This window comes from Camellia sinensis, chromosome 7 (assembly GCF_055761805.1).
Source record: "Camellia sinensis isolate YWXY chromosome 7, ASM5576180v1, whole genome shotgun sequence".
NCBI classification, from domain to species: Eukaryota; Viridiplantae; Streptophyta; class Magnoliopsida; order Ericales; family Theaceae; genus Camellia; species Camellia sinensis.
The window spans coordinates 123556615-123571847 of NC_138967.1; the positions used below are offsets into that span (position 1 = coordinate 123556615).

The 15233-nt window shown below is 37.1% G+C and overlaps 1 protein-coding gene across 7 annotated transcripts in view; it reads right to left on the reverse strand.

Moving 5' to 3' along the window:
* The window catches only part of LOC114306443 (disease resistance protein SUMM2), a 115589-nt gene that overhangs the window by 15932 nt on the left and 84424 nt on the right, over window positions 1–15233 (reverse strand). For 4 of the 7 annotated variants that reach the window (XM_082879251.1, XM_082879253.1, XM_082879249.1 and 1 more), the window contains one exon: window positions 14246–14555. The exons of 1 other annotated variant lie outside the window; for it this stretch is intronic. The gene's annotated coding sequence lies outside the window, so the exon portion shown is untranslated. Of the gene's footprint in view, window positions 1–14245; window positions 14556–15233 lie in introns of those variants that run through there. 2 more of the 7 variants (XM_082879254.1, XM_082879252.1) reach the window with 1 other exon arrangement.

The following is a 15233-nucleotide window of genomic DNA, read 5'->3' on the forward strand; positions in this document are numbered from 1 at the left end:
ATGTTTTTTTTTTTTTAATGTATTCATACATGGATTTCTTCAATTGGAATTGTCTTATGGTAATAGTAGTTTAATAATATTTTTATTTATTTATTAGTATAATTAGTCTATAATAGCATATTTTTTCATTTAAAAATGCAAAGAAAGGATCTTGTTATTTCATAATCAAAATGCATCATGGGGGGTTAGTTAGTTATAATCCTCAGAGGGTTTATAGTGATGGATTGATAACTCATTTTGACTTTTGTAATTTTGATGAAATTTCACTTGTGGAGTTGGATAATATGGCCAAGGAAGTGGGCTGCACTAGATGTAACATCTATTACTATAAGCTTCATTTTTGTGCTGGGTTAGAGTTGATTAACACTGATGAAGATGTAATGAGGTTGGAGACACTTGTGGATGGAAACAGAGTAGTAGAGGTTTATGTAGGTTGTTTAGGAATGGATGGTGTTATAGGGTCAAGTGCAAAAAGAAGTCAGAGAAAGGGAGTACTTGTAGATATACAGGTAGTAGAAGAGGAAAATAGTGATGACTATGATCCTAATCCCTCAGACTCTTCCTCATCTGATGAGTCTGAGAAATATGAGGATAATGACTATGGATTTTCTGATGATGATGCATTGTATGAGGCTAATGTTGACAAAGAGCTAGAGTTTGCTGGTGTAGGAAGTAGTAAGAATGCAATGGCTGAGGCAGTTGATGACCTACAAAGCCTTGGAAGCTTCTCTGATGAGCTAAGAAGTATTGACAGCTCATCTGATGAAGAAGGTACTTCTCATAGGATGCAATACCCTGTTTTTAATGTTCACTCTGATATGCAAAATCCTCAATTCAAACTTCGTATGGAGTTCAAGAGTCATGATATATTTAGGGATGCTGTGAAGGAGTTTGCAATTAAGTGGGGAAAACATATAACATTTATCAAGAATGACAAACAAAAGGTGAGGGTAGAGTACAAAGTTGGTTGTCCTTGGGTTTGTTATGCTTCATATGTAAAACATGATGGGTTACATACGATCAAAACACTTGTTGATGAGCACACTTGTAATAGATCTTTTAATGTGGCACATGTGAGTTCCAAATGGATTGTCAAGAGGTACTTTGAAAGAATTAGGTTAAATCCTACATGGCCAATTCAATCATTGGCAGACACTATTTCAAGTGAGCACAATGTGAAGGTTGACTTACAAAAAGTGAGAAGGGCAAGAAACAAGGTGTTGACACAAGTAGAGGGTACTGTAACTGAGCAGTTTGCAATGTTATGGAGTTACATTGAGGAGATTAGGAATACCAATCCTGAAACAACAATCTGCATGAAGGTGAAACAGATTCCAAAGGTTAATGAAGAGAGTAATCCAAGGGTTATTGATGGGACCAATACTGTCACGCCCCAAATTTTAACTACTCGAAATCATTACCAAAGCCTTTAATTTAGGTCCATTTTTTTTTCATATATATATATACAACTATCTATTACACTTGAGTAATAGAAACATAATAATACATGTTCTTTCTCTCGATGAATACAATGATAACAATGATACATGCCAATCTCTTACTGAGAAGCTATAAATAATTAAAAACAAATATCAAAATACAACAATTACTTTCTTCACATCCACAACGAAATTATACACACAGACTTATGGACTTCGTAACTCTTCAACTATAGAATCCACACTTCCTTCTTGTAAAAAGATAAAAACAACAGGGGTGAACACTAATGCCCAGTAGGAATCTTATAGTTCTAAATCAATAACCAACACACAGATAGAAATGATCATGCATGCAGAGTGATACCATATAGTAGGTGACATTTTGTAATTTCAAAATATCATACGTAGGGTATCTTTTCTCAAAATTTATTTGAACAGTTTAAGGGGAACCTTTAACCATCAAAACCATCCTATTATTAGAAAACCAAAAATCCTTTTTGGAAACAAAATGTTTAAGGAACCACATCATTTTATACTTATTAACCCATTCCAAAATTTTTCTTATTAAATATATAGCGATCCCGGTTTTCTTTTCCTTTGTATGCTGTATTCCGGACTTGGTTCTGTGGTTGTGTTGTTGTCTCATTCTCATTTCCATCCTTTACTCGTTATATTTGAGTCATGGATTGTGTTGGGTGGGTTTGGAACAGGTTGGTTGTGTTTTGAAACCAAAGGTTGATGCCCAGAATTTGGCCTTCAAGCTCGAGCGGGGCTTTTGACACTCGAGCGGGCCCCTTGTTGTTGCTTCTCCACTCGAGCGGGAGTTTTGACACTCGAGCGTAATTTTCCATCTCCCAGTACTTTGCTCTGCAGGTCTTCGTATGCTCGAGCGGGAGTTTTGACGCTCGAGCGTGATCCTTTGATTTTGTTCTTCTGCTCGAGCGAGGAGTTTGACGCTCGAGCGGGGACCATGTCTGCAAAACTTCTGCAGGTGTGCAATCGACGCTCGAGCGGCTCTTTTGACGCTCGAGCGTGAGTCTGTGTCTAACGCTCGAGTGGGGGTTTCCACGCTCGAGCGAGGCGACTGGTATATCACTTCGAGATTTGACTTTTTGGATCACTTTTTACATTTCCTTTCTCTCTCTTACTTTCCCAAAATCGATTTTGATAGCTCCTCTCTCTAGAACCTACATTCTCTCTAAGGTTTGATCTAGTTAGAGTGACCTTCTACCTTAGTTCCTTTGCAAAAGTTGTAGAGCTTGGTGTGGGCTGCCTATCAATCTGAAAAATTCTTGATTTGGAGCATTTCGGATTTCTTCATCATCACCATTTGGGTTCATCTCTTGAGGTAGGGATAACTACTCATTCTTATGGGCTTTGACTTAAATTGTTGGTCATTTGGATAAAGTGTGGAAGTTGGGAAATTTTGGGACTTAGGGTTTCAAAATGTATAAAGGGGGTTTTGTTATTTGGATTCTTAAACATGTATTTTGGGTCTCAAAATGGTAGTATTGTGTTGGTTGTCGATATTTGAACCTTTGGGTTAATATTGAGAAATGGGAGAGAAAGCCCTAATTTGTGCATAAATTAATTGGTATAATTAATTGGAGAAAATTATGGGTTTATTGAAATTGAGTTGAATATAATGAAAATGGTTCATTATGAGATAAGATTGTGGAGTTGGAGTTATTAATCGCTCACTGTTGAAAATATTGATTATTTATCTGTTGACGCATTTATTATCTGTTTAGAAATAATTGCTTTGGGCTATCGGTGGAGGATAGTCTTGATTGTTGTAGACAATGCATGATGATTAGGCAAACTAAAACTAATCAAATGAGTATGCCATCGAATATGGCGGTCGATATAATACATGAATTTTATGTATTGATTTGATTATGTATATGATATGTATTTATATACATTGTGTTATATGGGAGGAGATAGGGGATGTACTCCACGGTTTAGGGAAAGATAGGGGATGGACCTCTAAACCGGATATTGTGTAGGAGGAGATAGGGGATGGACTCCATTGATATAGAACTAAAATGTGTATCATTCGTAAAGTGTGAAAGTGTTTTCATTTGATATTGATACAGCACTAAAATGTGTATCATTTATGAGGTATGGAAGTGTGTCAGGTGTTATTGATACAACACCAAAATGTGTATCTGATATGTAGTGTGAAATGTTTAATATGAGTTATTATCTCATTTGAAATAAAAATGCTGTTGATATGAGATATGATCTCATTCAAATTGTTTGGCCAGGTTCTGAGCCATAGGTATGCATGAGAATTGGAAAAGAAATGGTTTATGAAATGATCCATATGAGTTAAACATTTATCATTGGCCAATGTTTTAGTTATTGCTTATATCATGTTTAGCATATCTCTACTGGGCGTTGGCTCACCCTATATGGGACATCATTTTCAGGTACAGATAGCATGCCACCTCCAAGGACGTAGCTTGGGAGGCTTGAGGCTGTTGGACTTTTTGTTGTTTCCCTTTGTATTACATGTATATCAAGCCAATGGCTTATTTTGTATCTTGAGTTAGTACTCTTATTTTGTAACCAAGTGTTGACTTGGAAAGTTGTAAGCCTATAGGGCACTTACTTTTGTTGTCAACATGTAATACATTGTGTAATGAATACTCTGATGATATGTAATTATACTTTATTCTTTTATGTCTAAGCATATCAAGAATGTATGGTTTATTGGTTTAATTTGAGGGCGTTACAAAATATCCATCTTAACATTTTTCCTTTTATTCCCATTTTCCTCTTTTACTAGTTAAATTTATTATAACTCCATGACCTCAAATTCATGTTCCCTTAATACTCAAAACAACCCTCATACACTCCATTCCCACTTGCCGATCTTTTATTGCTATAACTCTCTAACATAGAAATCCAATAACACTTACATCACATCCACATTTGCATTACCAACTATAATTTGATATATCACTAGGATAATGAATTCCTTTAATTCAATTTCTCAATTAATCATAAAGGAAAACTCTTAAGTTTTCTTTATAGATACAAATAACCCAGTGAGTTTTTTATCACTAATCCCTTATCCAACTACCATTTCATTATCCATTCGTTTCAAATAATTCCCATAAGCATTTCCATTCCATACCAATTCACACATCGAATGGTAATTTCACAAGTTCATCACAAGTCACATATATCATCATTGACCTCAATACACGTCACAACACACTCTACCTTTTGCCGGCTTGATACGGCGGGATAGCGGGCACCCAATTCATAGCACATTCCACCTTTTGCCGACTATTATACGGCGAGAAGTGAACTCCCAAAAATCTTTTTCTCAAAAACCATGTCTTTTCCGAAAATCGTTTTCAAGCTTTTAAAAACCATCCCCCCACATTTGCCGGCTATCATATGGCAAGACGTGGGCACCCAAAACATTTTTGAAAGCCATCCGTTTTTCCACTTTTGCCGGCTACAATACGGCAGGACTATGTGGACACCCAAAAACATTTTTCCACTTTCGCCGGCTACAATACAGCAGGACTGTGTGGACACCCAAAATCATTTTCCCACATTCGTCCAACGATAAGCCTAGACAGGACAATTGGGCACCTTGAATTTAAACCACCCCCACATTTACCGGCTATTATACGGACGGTTGTGGGCACCGAGAAAAACCATTTTTCAATTTTTAAAAACAATCCCCCACTTTTACCGGCTATGATACGGACGGTCGTGGGCACCGGAAAACCATTTTTCAACTCCCCGCGCGGGTACCAACACGGCACCACCCAACACAACTCAACCAAAACTCAACACAACCCAACCCAACACAATTCAAACTCAACACAACCCAACACAACACAATTCAAACTCAACATAACCCAACACAACACAATTCAACACACTCACCATGATTCAACACAATTCAACATAGTCAACTCACTTTAACATAATCAACAAAATTCAACATAATTCAAGGTGAACTCTTAAACTTTCACTTCATCATTTCACCCCAAGGCTCATGTAATCCATATCATTAATAAATCATTTTCCCCAATCTTCATTTCACTTTATAATATGATCTACAATGTCCATAATAAGGGTCATTTGCTAATTTTTAACATAATCTTCAAACACTTCCAAAGTTCAAATTAAATTTGTATATATATAATTCAATACCTCAATTTCATGATTTTACTTTCAATTTGGGCAAAATCATTAATTATCATCATGAATCAATTTAGGGTTTTTAAGCGAAATTAAACCTTTTCACAAAACACATTTTATTCCAACCCTTCTATTATTTTTACACCCAAACTCATGACCCAAGATAATAACCCAACAAATGATCCCAACTCTCTTCAAACCCCAACAACCAATCTCGTGATTCATCACAATATGCATAAAAATATAAACTTTTGTGTTTAGATAAAGAAAATACCACAAATCTATCCATAGACGAAGATATTGAAAGAGAACTAGAAACCCCTACCTCTTGAAGCCAAGAGATGACGACCCAAAAATCAATGGCGACAAAGCCACGAACCAATCGGACCAAAATGAAGCTTTTGATGAGATCTACACTTTTTCTCAAAGGACCATAGTGGAACAATCACTCTAGGTGAGTAGATCTAGAGATCTTAGTGCTAAAAGCTTGAGTTTAGAGAGAGAGAGGAGAGCTCACGGTTTGAGAGAGAGGAAAGAAGAGAAAAAGTGAAATCAAACATGTTTGGAGCCTATTTATAGTGGTAGAAAAGTGGCCCTAAAGTCAATAAAATAATGGGCCCAAAACCCCTCAAAAGTAGGGCCCAAACCAGCCCAAAAATCTGAAAAAAAACACGCAGGGGTCGACCCTTTTGGGCAAAGGTGTCGACCCTCGAGGAAGAAAAGCAATATGTGCAACAGGCAAGGTGCCGACCCTTTGACTGGGAGGGTCGACCCTATTTTCCAGCAACCAATAACACAGATTTTGCAATATACAAGGGTCGACCCTTCCCAGACTGGTGTCGACCCTTGTGGACAGCAACAAGAGGCAAGTGTCGACACCACTAAGGCTGGTGTCGACCCTATTTTCCAGCGGCACTTCCAGAAACATGACAACATGCAAGGGTCGACCCTTGGGAAGGCTAGTGTCGACCCCAAGGCAAAATTTCTAACTTTCCAAGGAACTTTTGACCAGAACAAACGCGAACAACCAAACCCAACAAGATTAAATCGGATTACACTCCTCCAAAACCAACATTCAATAACTCCAAAGACTCCCAAAACAAAAATAAGGGAATTAAATGCACTCTCCAAAGGATTTGGGTTGTCAACACCGGGGCTTTTGCAGTGGGCGTGTTCGGAGTTTGGAGCCGGAAAGCTGTGTCTGACCATGGAAGCGGAGATGGCAGTGGGTCTTGGTCGGCTGTGGTGATAGTCGTGAGTCTTGATCATCCTTGGGTGTGTTCGGTTGCAAGGAGTGCCCAATCCCGACCATGGAAGTGGAGCTGGGTGTGGAGTTTCTCCAGCCTTAGAGCTGTTGGCTATGGAGTTTTCCGGCCAAGGAACTGTCTCGGTAGAGTGTTGTCAGGTGTGGGCTGCTGAAAAGCTTTGGTCTGGGTGGTGCAGAGTGCTTTTCATGCCTTGGTAGAGTGTTGTCAGGTGGGCTGTTGATAAGATTTGTTTTTCGTGGCATGGCATGGGTCTTGGTTTTGGTGGGCAGCAGAATGGGTGAATAAAATATTCGGGTTAATTAGTAGTGTATGGTTTGTTGTTAAGAAGAGTTAGCTCTTAGGTGTTGTTACGAGGTGTGTAGCAGCTTGGGTGTTTGGTGTTGGTTTTTTGTTTTTTGGGTTGTGTGGGTTGTTTTTGTAGGGATTTTTTTTTTTTTTTTTTAAGTTAAGTCCTTCTTAACTTTTTTGTTTAAAAGAAAAAATCGTGAGGCCAAGGGGTTGGTTCTATGGGTGTGAGTAGCACTAGTAGGGGTATTTTGTACTTTCCGAATCTCTCTCGATGCATGTTATCTTCCTGTACCTTTAATTTCATGCTGTTAATGAAATTTTTCTTTGTCGATCAAAAAAGTGCTCCAATGGAGGTTTTTGAAGCTTCATCAGAACACCGGTCTACCGGGCGGACGACTGGGCGGATGTTCGGTCAGTTGACCAGCCAATGTAAATTTTGCAAAAATTTTTGCCTTGAGGTGGTCATCTAGGTGGACAATTGAGCGGATGTCCAGCCAGTCGACCAGCCAGTGTAAATTTTTCACAATTTTTTGCCTTGAGGTGGTCATCCGAGGGGACATCCAGTGGTGAAGATCTAACGGCTATGAATAGTGATTTGTTTTTAGGCACATCCATCCTCAATCTAATGAAAGATTTGAGAAATCCTAGATTTGTTGAAAGATTTGGTGAACTATTAGAGCGGCAGAAAGTAAGTTTTTTCATCAAATTTAGATTTGATGAAACAGTTGGTTAACCATTGGAGATGGTCTTACAAAATCTAAAAGAGAGAGAAAGAGAATATTATATGTATATTATCTGTATACTTAATATTATGTATCTTACAATACAATGAAGATACCTACATATAGGTTAGGTAAGAGTGGGCAACAAGAAAGTTATGGAAATATCCTAATACGGTAAAACCTAACTACAACATCTAACATATATAGTGAATATATATATATATATATTTTTGATCAACCAAAGAAACTTCATTGATGGTGAAAACCATACAAGAGTACAAAATACATCAATAAAGGAAAAACAAAAATAACTGCACAAGCATCACAGCAAGCCACTACAGATCACAACAATGTTAACACTGCAAGGCACACCAGCTCATATGCACCGCAGCTACCCACTGCTAGTGAGATACCAACAGGGAAACAACCACAATAGCTACAGAAAAAAACTTACCCACCTATCCTCAATCAGACAAAATCAACACCAACCATTACAAGCAAAATCTGACCTCCCTAATGTGAGACAAGGTCATGAACAGAAAAATGGACACCTTTCAAACTTGATTTCGCCCACATTGCCACCCTTACCTTCATAAGCTCCTCAACTTTAGCAAAGTTTGGTATATGGTCATTAAATACATACTCATTCCTTACATTCCAAATAGACCACAACATGGCAAAAGGTAATATCTTCAAAATCTGTAATTCCAATTTTCTAAACTTCACCCTCATCCACCAATTCAACAGGCCCTCCACATTTGCAGGTGGTACCCAACTAATTTCCCACCAATCCAATAGGGTTGACCACATCTTCCTTACTTGGGGGTAGTGAATCAGCACATGAGATCTTGTTTCCACCTCAGATTTGCAACAAGGGCACATGCTATCTTCACTACATCTAATGACCGTAATGTTGGGCAAGAAACCTGTTGTTTTGACCCTACCTTTCCAAGCTAACCAACCAAAGAATTGTGCTTTTAGTGGAGCTGCATTTTGCCACATCCACTTGGCTACTTTTAGCCTAGGTCCACATTTGGCTTCACACAAATTCCTGACTGATGCAATAGAAAAAAGACCTAAAGAAGCAGTCTCCCAAGACAAGTTATCAAGGCTATTTAAGCTAAGATCTGGTGCTTTTGATAGCCAGCCTTGTAATCTAGCAACCTCCTCCTCTTCCCAAGCTAGAAGAGTCCTTCTAAAATTAAACACCCAACCTCTAGATCTCTATCTTCTTCGAACAAAATCCTTCAAGGTTCCTTCTTTATCCACAAATAAGCTATACAACCTAGGAAATTCCTCCTTAGTTTGAATGTTCATATGCCACATGTCAGACCATAAATGAATTCTACAACCATCCCCAATCCCTATCTTTATATTACTTACATAAAAATCATGAAGGGAAGAGTTAGACCTCACTACTTGCAATATGTCACTCCAAATCCTAGATACCTTCCTATCTTCTTCAAAATTCCAATCAGGTAACCATCTTCCCCCTTGTGATCCATACTTGCTAATTAACACTTGTTTTGACAAAGCTTTGTCATCCACCCCATACCTCCACCACCATTTCAATAACAAAACCTCATTCACCTCCTTAATTCTCCTAATGCCTAACCCTCCTTGCTCTTTTGACATTGACACATCCCCCTATTTAACCATATGGACCTTTCTCTTTAGATTTGACTCTCTTCCCCCCCCCCCCCCCCGGCAGAAAGAAAAGAAGCTTGCAACCTATCGATCACCTTGGCCACTCCTTTTGGAATTAAATATAAAAACAGATAATAACATGGTAAATTTGACAATACCGACCATATCAAAGTCAACCTACCAGGAAAAGACAAAAAAAAAATTTCCATGATGCCAACTTGAACCTGATCTTATCAACCATTGGATTCCACATCTCTTGCTTTTTGGGCTAGCACCAAGAGGAAAACCTAAATACTTTTGAGGTAGCTTTTGACTTGTACAATTTAGAATAGAGGCAAACTCCTAGATTTTCTTATCATACATTCCCACGCCACACACTACACTCTTGTGAAAATTAATCTTAAGCCCTGATATCACTTCAAAACATCTAAGAATCCTTTTAATAACTATAATTTCCTCCACCACAACTTCACAAAAGATTATAGTATTGTTTGCAAACTGAAGATGAGAAAGCTTCAACTCAAATGGCCCAATAGAAGCACCCTTTAACTGGTCTATCTCCTTCACCCTTTCTAATAGAATGTTGAGCCCTTCAGCTGCTATGTTGAAAAGAAAAGGTGACAGGGGATCACCTTACCTAATCCTTTTTTGAGGAGAAAACGCATATGTTGGAGACCCAGTCTGTCACGCCCCAAAACCGCCCCTAAAAGTTTTGGTCATGACTACATCAGAAACGGACATAAAATCGATATATGTAACGTATGGGGCCTGAACGGAAGCACTTGATAACAAAAATCTATTCCATTGAGCTACCACTATTATGCCAGGATCACACATCACATTAGGTAATAATATACAGGAAACTTACACACATATACCTCGACTCAGCCCCACAATTGGGCGTATAACAAAAATATTAATGAAAGACAAACAAAGCATAATCCAAAAAAACTAATAACACTTTACAAAATGTACGGGCTTCAGCTAAGTGCCTGGACACACCAAGGTTGACAAGAAAGAGACGAGCCTTAAGGGTTAGGACTGATCTCTTGGTTGATTACCTACAGAAACAGACAAAATACAGGATGAGTGAAACTCAGTGAATAATAGTACATAAATAATGTAATGTTTAACTTGAGTAATAAAGCATATAACTGCAGAGGCATATGATTAACTACATTCTGTAATTACTTCCAGAACAGCCATGGGTCTAGTTTTCTTAACAAAATGGCTTAAAGCCCACTAATGTACAGAACGGCCATAGGCCTAATAGATACAGAACGGCCTACCGGCCCAGAAATAACAAAACGGCCTACCGGCCCAGAATTAACAGAACGGCCTACCGGCCCAGAAATAACAGAAAGGCCTAGCGGCCCAGAAATAACATGTGTATGGACTCAAGAGGTGGCTCGTACGGATTCAAGAGGTGGCTCCCACCAAAGTGTAGCACTTAGTTCCGTACAGCACTTTGCTCCATACCAGAAATCATCAGAACAGATTAACTTCAGCATCATACAGAAATTATATACATTCTTCCCATTATTCACATGAATTACCATCGGTAATATAGGTTTAACAGAACGTTACTGATAATTGTTAGCAAAAGGTAACACATTCCAGAGATACAGAGATACCATAGGTCCCATAAATAATGTACATACATTCCATTTATTCGTTGTGAATCAATATAGCTAGCTTGCAGATAATAGAGTAACCATAACATTTAGTAACAGAAGACGCATGTATCATGACAGTATGGTCAATAGAGACAGAATAATTCATATCAGAACGTGGGTCCTATAACGGTGGTAGACCTTTGTGTTCATATTATAGGTCCTGAATAACCTTAGATTCATGTATAATACAACCGAATAATCTTCGATTCACACAAGTACCATCCTTTCTGGATGAACATAAGTTCCATTTATTTCTTAAGAATGACGTAGTTTGCTTATCGATAACAAAGCGTTAATGTTCGTTAGTGACAGAGCAGAAAGGTTCCAAAGTCATACCGATGTATGCAAATCTTCCAACATTTATACAAGTTCACACTGATTCTCAACCGATATAAATGTTAATGTAATCATTTACACAGAACAGAACAGAGCGTTAGTAACCATAGTCATTAACGGTAAGTAAAATGTACATTTGCCGTACTATTACTCACAGTGCGTGGATGGAGCGATAATCCCTCCCGGTAGGTGCCCTTGATTCAATTCCCTACCAAGCCTCTCAATTTCCCCAATCTTCTTCTCTTCCCTTCAACCCCCTTCTTCTCTAATTTTTCTCTCCAGGAGATATTTTTTTGAGTGATGGTTTTCCCAAGTCAATGTATAAGAAGCATTGGCACTTATATATAAAAAGTGAATAAGACGAAATTTAATCAGTTTAATCATTCCAAATTGAAATTTCACAGAAACTCATATTATGACTTAAAAATTATGCCGATCCCAAATGTAAAATCCATTTCAGATAATTAAGTCCCTAAGGCTTCCAATTTCTGATTCAAACATTATAATTGTGACAGATTTTTCTCTTATTAAACAGATATGCATCCATAACCATAGGATTCACTGCATTAAATTCAATTTCACATAAAATTTCACTGTAAGCATTTAAATGCTCGGAATAAGGGATTGAAAATATTCCAGAAACAGATACAAGGGTCGGGTTATTACACATTCACTAATACTGAAACTCTTGCCTTGGTTACACAAGAAACCATTCATTTCTTCCATTTATCACCTAACCCAATGTTGGACATCATATAAAACAGATAGTTCCAGTTCACAGAGTCATAGGCCTTCTCAAAGTCAACTTTCAAAACAACTCCCTTCTTTTTTGTATTCTTCCACCAATCAACCACCTCATTTGCTATCATCATCCAATAAAAAATATTTCTATCTCCCAGAAATGCTGATTGTACTTTACCAATAACATTTGGTAATACCTTTCTAATTCTTCTTGAGAGCAATTTAGCCAATATTTTATAAGCAGAACTAACCAAACTAATCTACCCATAATAACTCAAACCATTGGGACTATCCTTTTAGGAATCAAAGTTATAAATGAACAATTCAAACCTTCACAATCTTCCCATTAGAATGAAATTCCTTCACAAGTTGAATCAACCCACCCTTCATGAACTTCCAGCACTGTTGAATGCATGACAAATTAAACCCATCTAGCCCAGGTGCTTTGTTTCCATCGCAATCCGTAACTGCTTCCCAAACTTCCGTATCAAGGAACTTAGCTTCAAGTATCTCCACAACCTTTGATCTACTCACTATTGGAATAGAACCTACTAACTTTGGCCTTGATGCCTAGTCTTCTTTGAACAACATAGAAAAGTGCCTTAACATTTCCTGTTTCACTTGATCAAGCCCCTCAACTCTAACCCCATCAACCTCTAGTGAATCCACCAGATTTTTGGTGAATCTTTTGTTGGCCATTAGATGGAAAAAAAAACCTTGTGCTTTTGTCCCCATTTACTGTCCATTACAATCTTGACTTCTGCAACCATACCCACTCATTTTTCTTCCTCAAATTCCAAACCAAACTTCTAACCTCCCTTCTCATTGACACCTCTTGTGGTAGTAATTCTCTTCATTCAGGTCTCAAATCAAAATCACGAAATTCATCCTATGTCATCTTAAGCTGGTGATCCACATTTCCAAATCCCGATTTCATTTTTTTAGATCACTCTTCGAAGAGTTCAATTTGCTGACAAATCTATACCTAACCCAACCGTCAATCTTTGAGTCTGCCTAAGATTTCTACATTGTTTTAAGGAAATTAGGATATAGGGTCCAAGCATTCAAGAATCTAAATGGTCTAGGACCCCGATTCCTACCATCCTTCCTAAGTAATATAAGGTAATGAACTGATACATCCCTAGGTAAACCCCACAATTGAAACTTAAACTTCTCCAACCACCTTGGATCAATTAAGAATCTGTTAATCCTACTCCACCTCTCCCCATCAAGTGAATTGCACCTTGTAAAGCTTCTCCCTACCATTGGTAAATCATCCAATTCCATTTTTTCAATGATGTTACCAGACTCTCTCATCCCTTTATCCCTTCTAGATACTCCTTTTCCCTCAGATAAATACCTGATTTCATTAAAATCCCCTCCAGCACACCAAGGTTTTTGGAAATCATTTTTAATCCTTACAAGTGTATCCCACAACTTACCTCTACTATCAACATCATTGGGTGCGTAAATATTTGAAGTCACACACTCAAAAAGATCAGAAGTCATACCTAAGAGCACTATGAAATGCTTGCTGCAGCAACACTCTGACATCATAAAAACTTCAGGGTTCCAAACACACAATAAGCCTCCAACACTCCCCATATATAGTGAATATATATATATCATATTCACTAACACATTCTAGGATCTCTTTCTATGCAAGTATCTTTTTTATGGCTAAATTTGTCGCCGATCTCCATGTTGAGTCTCAGCTAACATGGACTGACAATATTTCTCCCTGGCCTGGCTAGTTTACCCAGCCTAATTATAAAACCTATTCATCCATGTTTCTTTCAAAAGAATTATGATTATGAAATCCCAACAAAATAGCTTGTGTATTTGCTGATAAATAAATAAATAAATACCCTGCAAGTGTATATCCCACATAATTAGCATACCTAGCATCTAAAATCATACAAATTCTATCTCATCAACAAGTCCAAGAACCAAGATAGAGTAATATGACATTACATTTAGGTTTATTACTACCACACACACACACACACACACACACACACACATGTATATATATATATATATATATCATTTCTTATACAACTATAGGTAGCTGAATAGTTTTGCAATAAACACACTAATGTAGTAGTATATGACAACGTAGACACAAATGACGGGAATTAGAAATCATCTAAAAAAATTTTTTTTTTTTTTAACTTATTGGAAGAAACAATAAGTTTGCCATTGACTGTAGGAGGGTAATCCAGCATACTCCAATCTCAGCAACTTGAACTCGATCATATCTAACTGCACACAAAATATTGATGGAGTCAAAGTAAAACAAAATATACAATTCCTTAGAAAAAATTGTTGGAAGATGCATGGAGATTTTATAATTACAAAAAGCATTTTGAATTTAATCATTTAAGAAAACAAAATTCAAAATTTTTGATATGGACTTTTAGATTTTTCATTTGAGAAGCGATTTGTGAAAGAGACTAATGAATAAAATAAATATTCAAATAATTTCTCTTATTGAATTAATATGTACAGGTACCTTTTGATTAGTTTTCCTTTTCAAAAAATTTTTAGTAAAGGGACTCAAATCTTAACATTATGTTTGGATTTTGAATTTTGTTGTGAGGTATCTATTATTTTTGACTACATGTTCAGATTTATTGTCAAGAGTTTTTTTATGAAGGGAAAGAACTAGAACGTATCATGTCTATCTTATGTTATGTGTTTTGTTTTGTTTTCTTACTACTACTACTACTACTACTACTACTACTACTACTACTACTTCTTCTTCTTCTTTATTATTCTTTTATTTTTTAATGATGGGATTGATTAAATTTCTACATAGCATATTTGTCAAGAGAAAAAAAAATAGATTAAATAAATTTAGTTTATTTTACTTCATTTTCTTCTTCTTTTTTTTTTCATTTTCTTTTTATTTGAATTCACAATCCCTCCACAAATTCATGA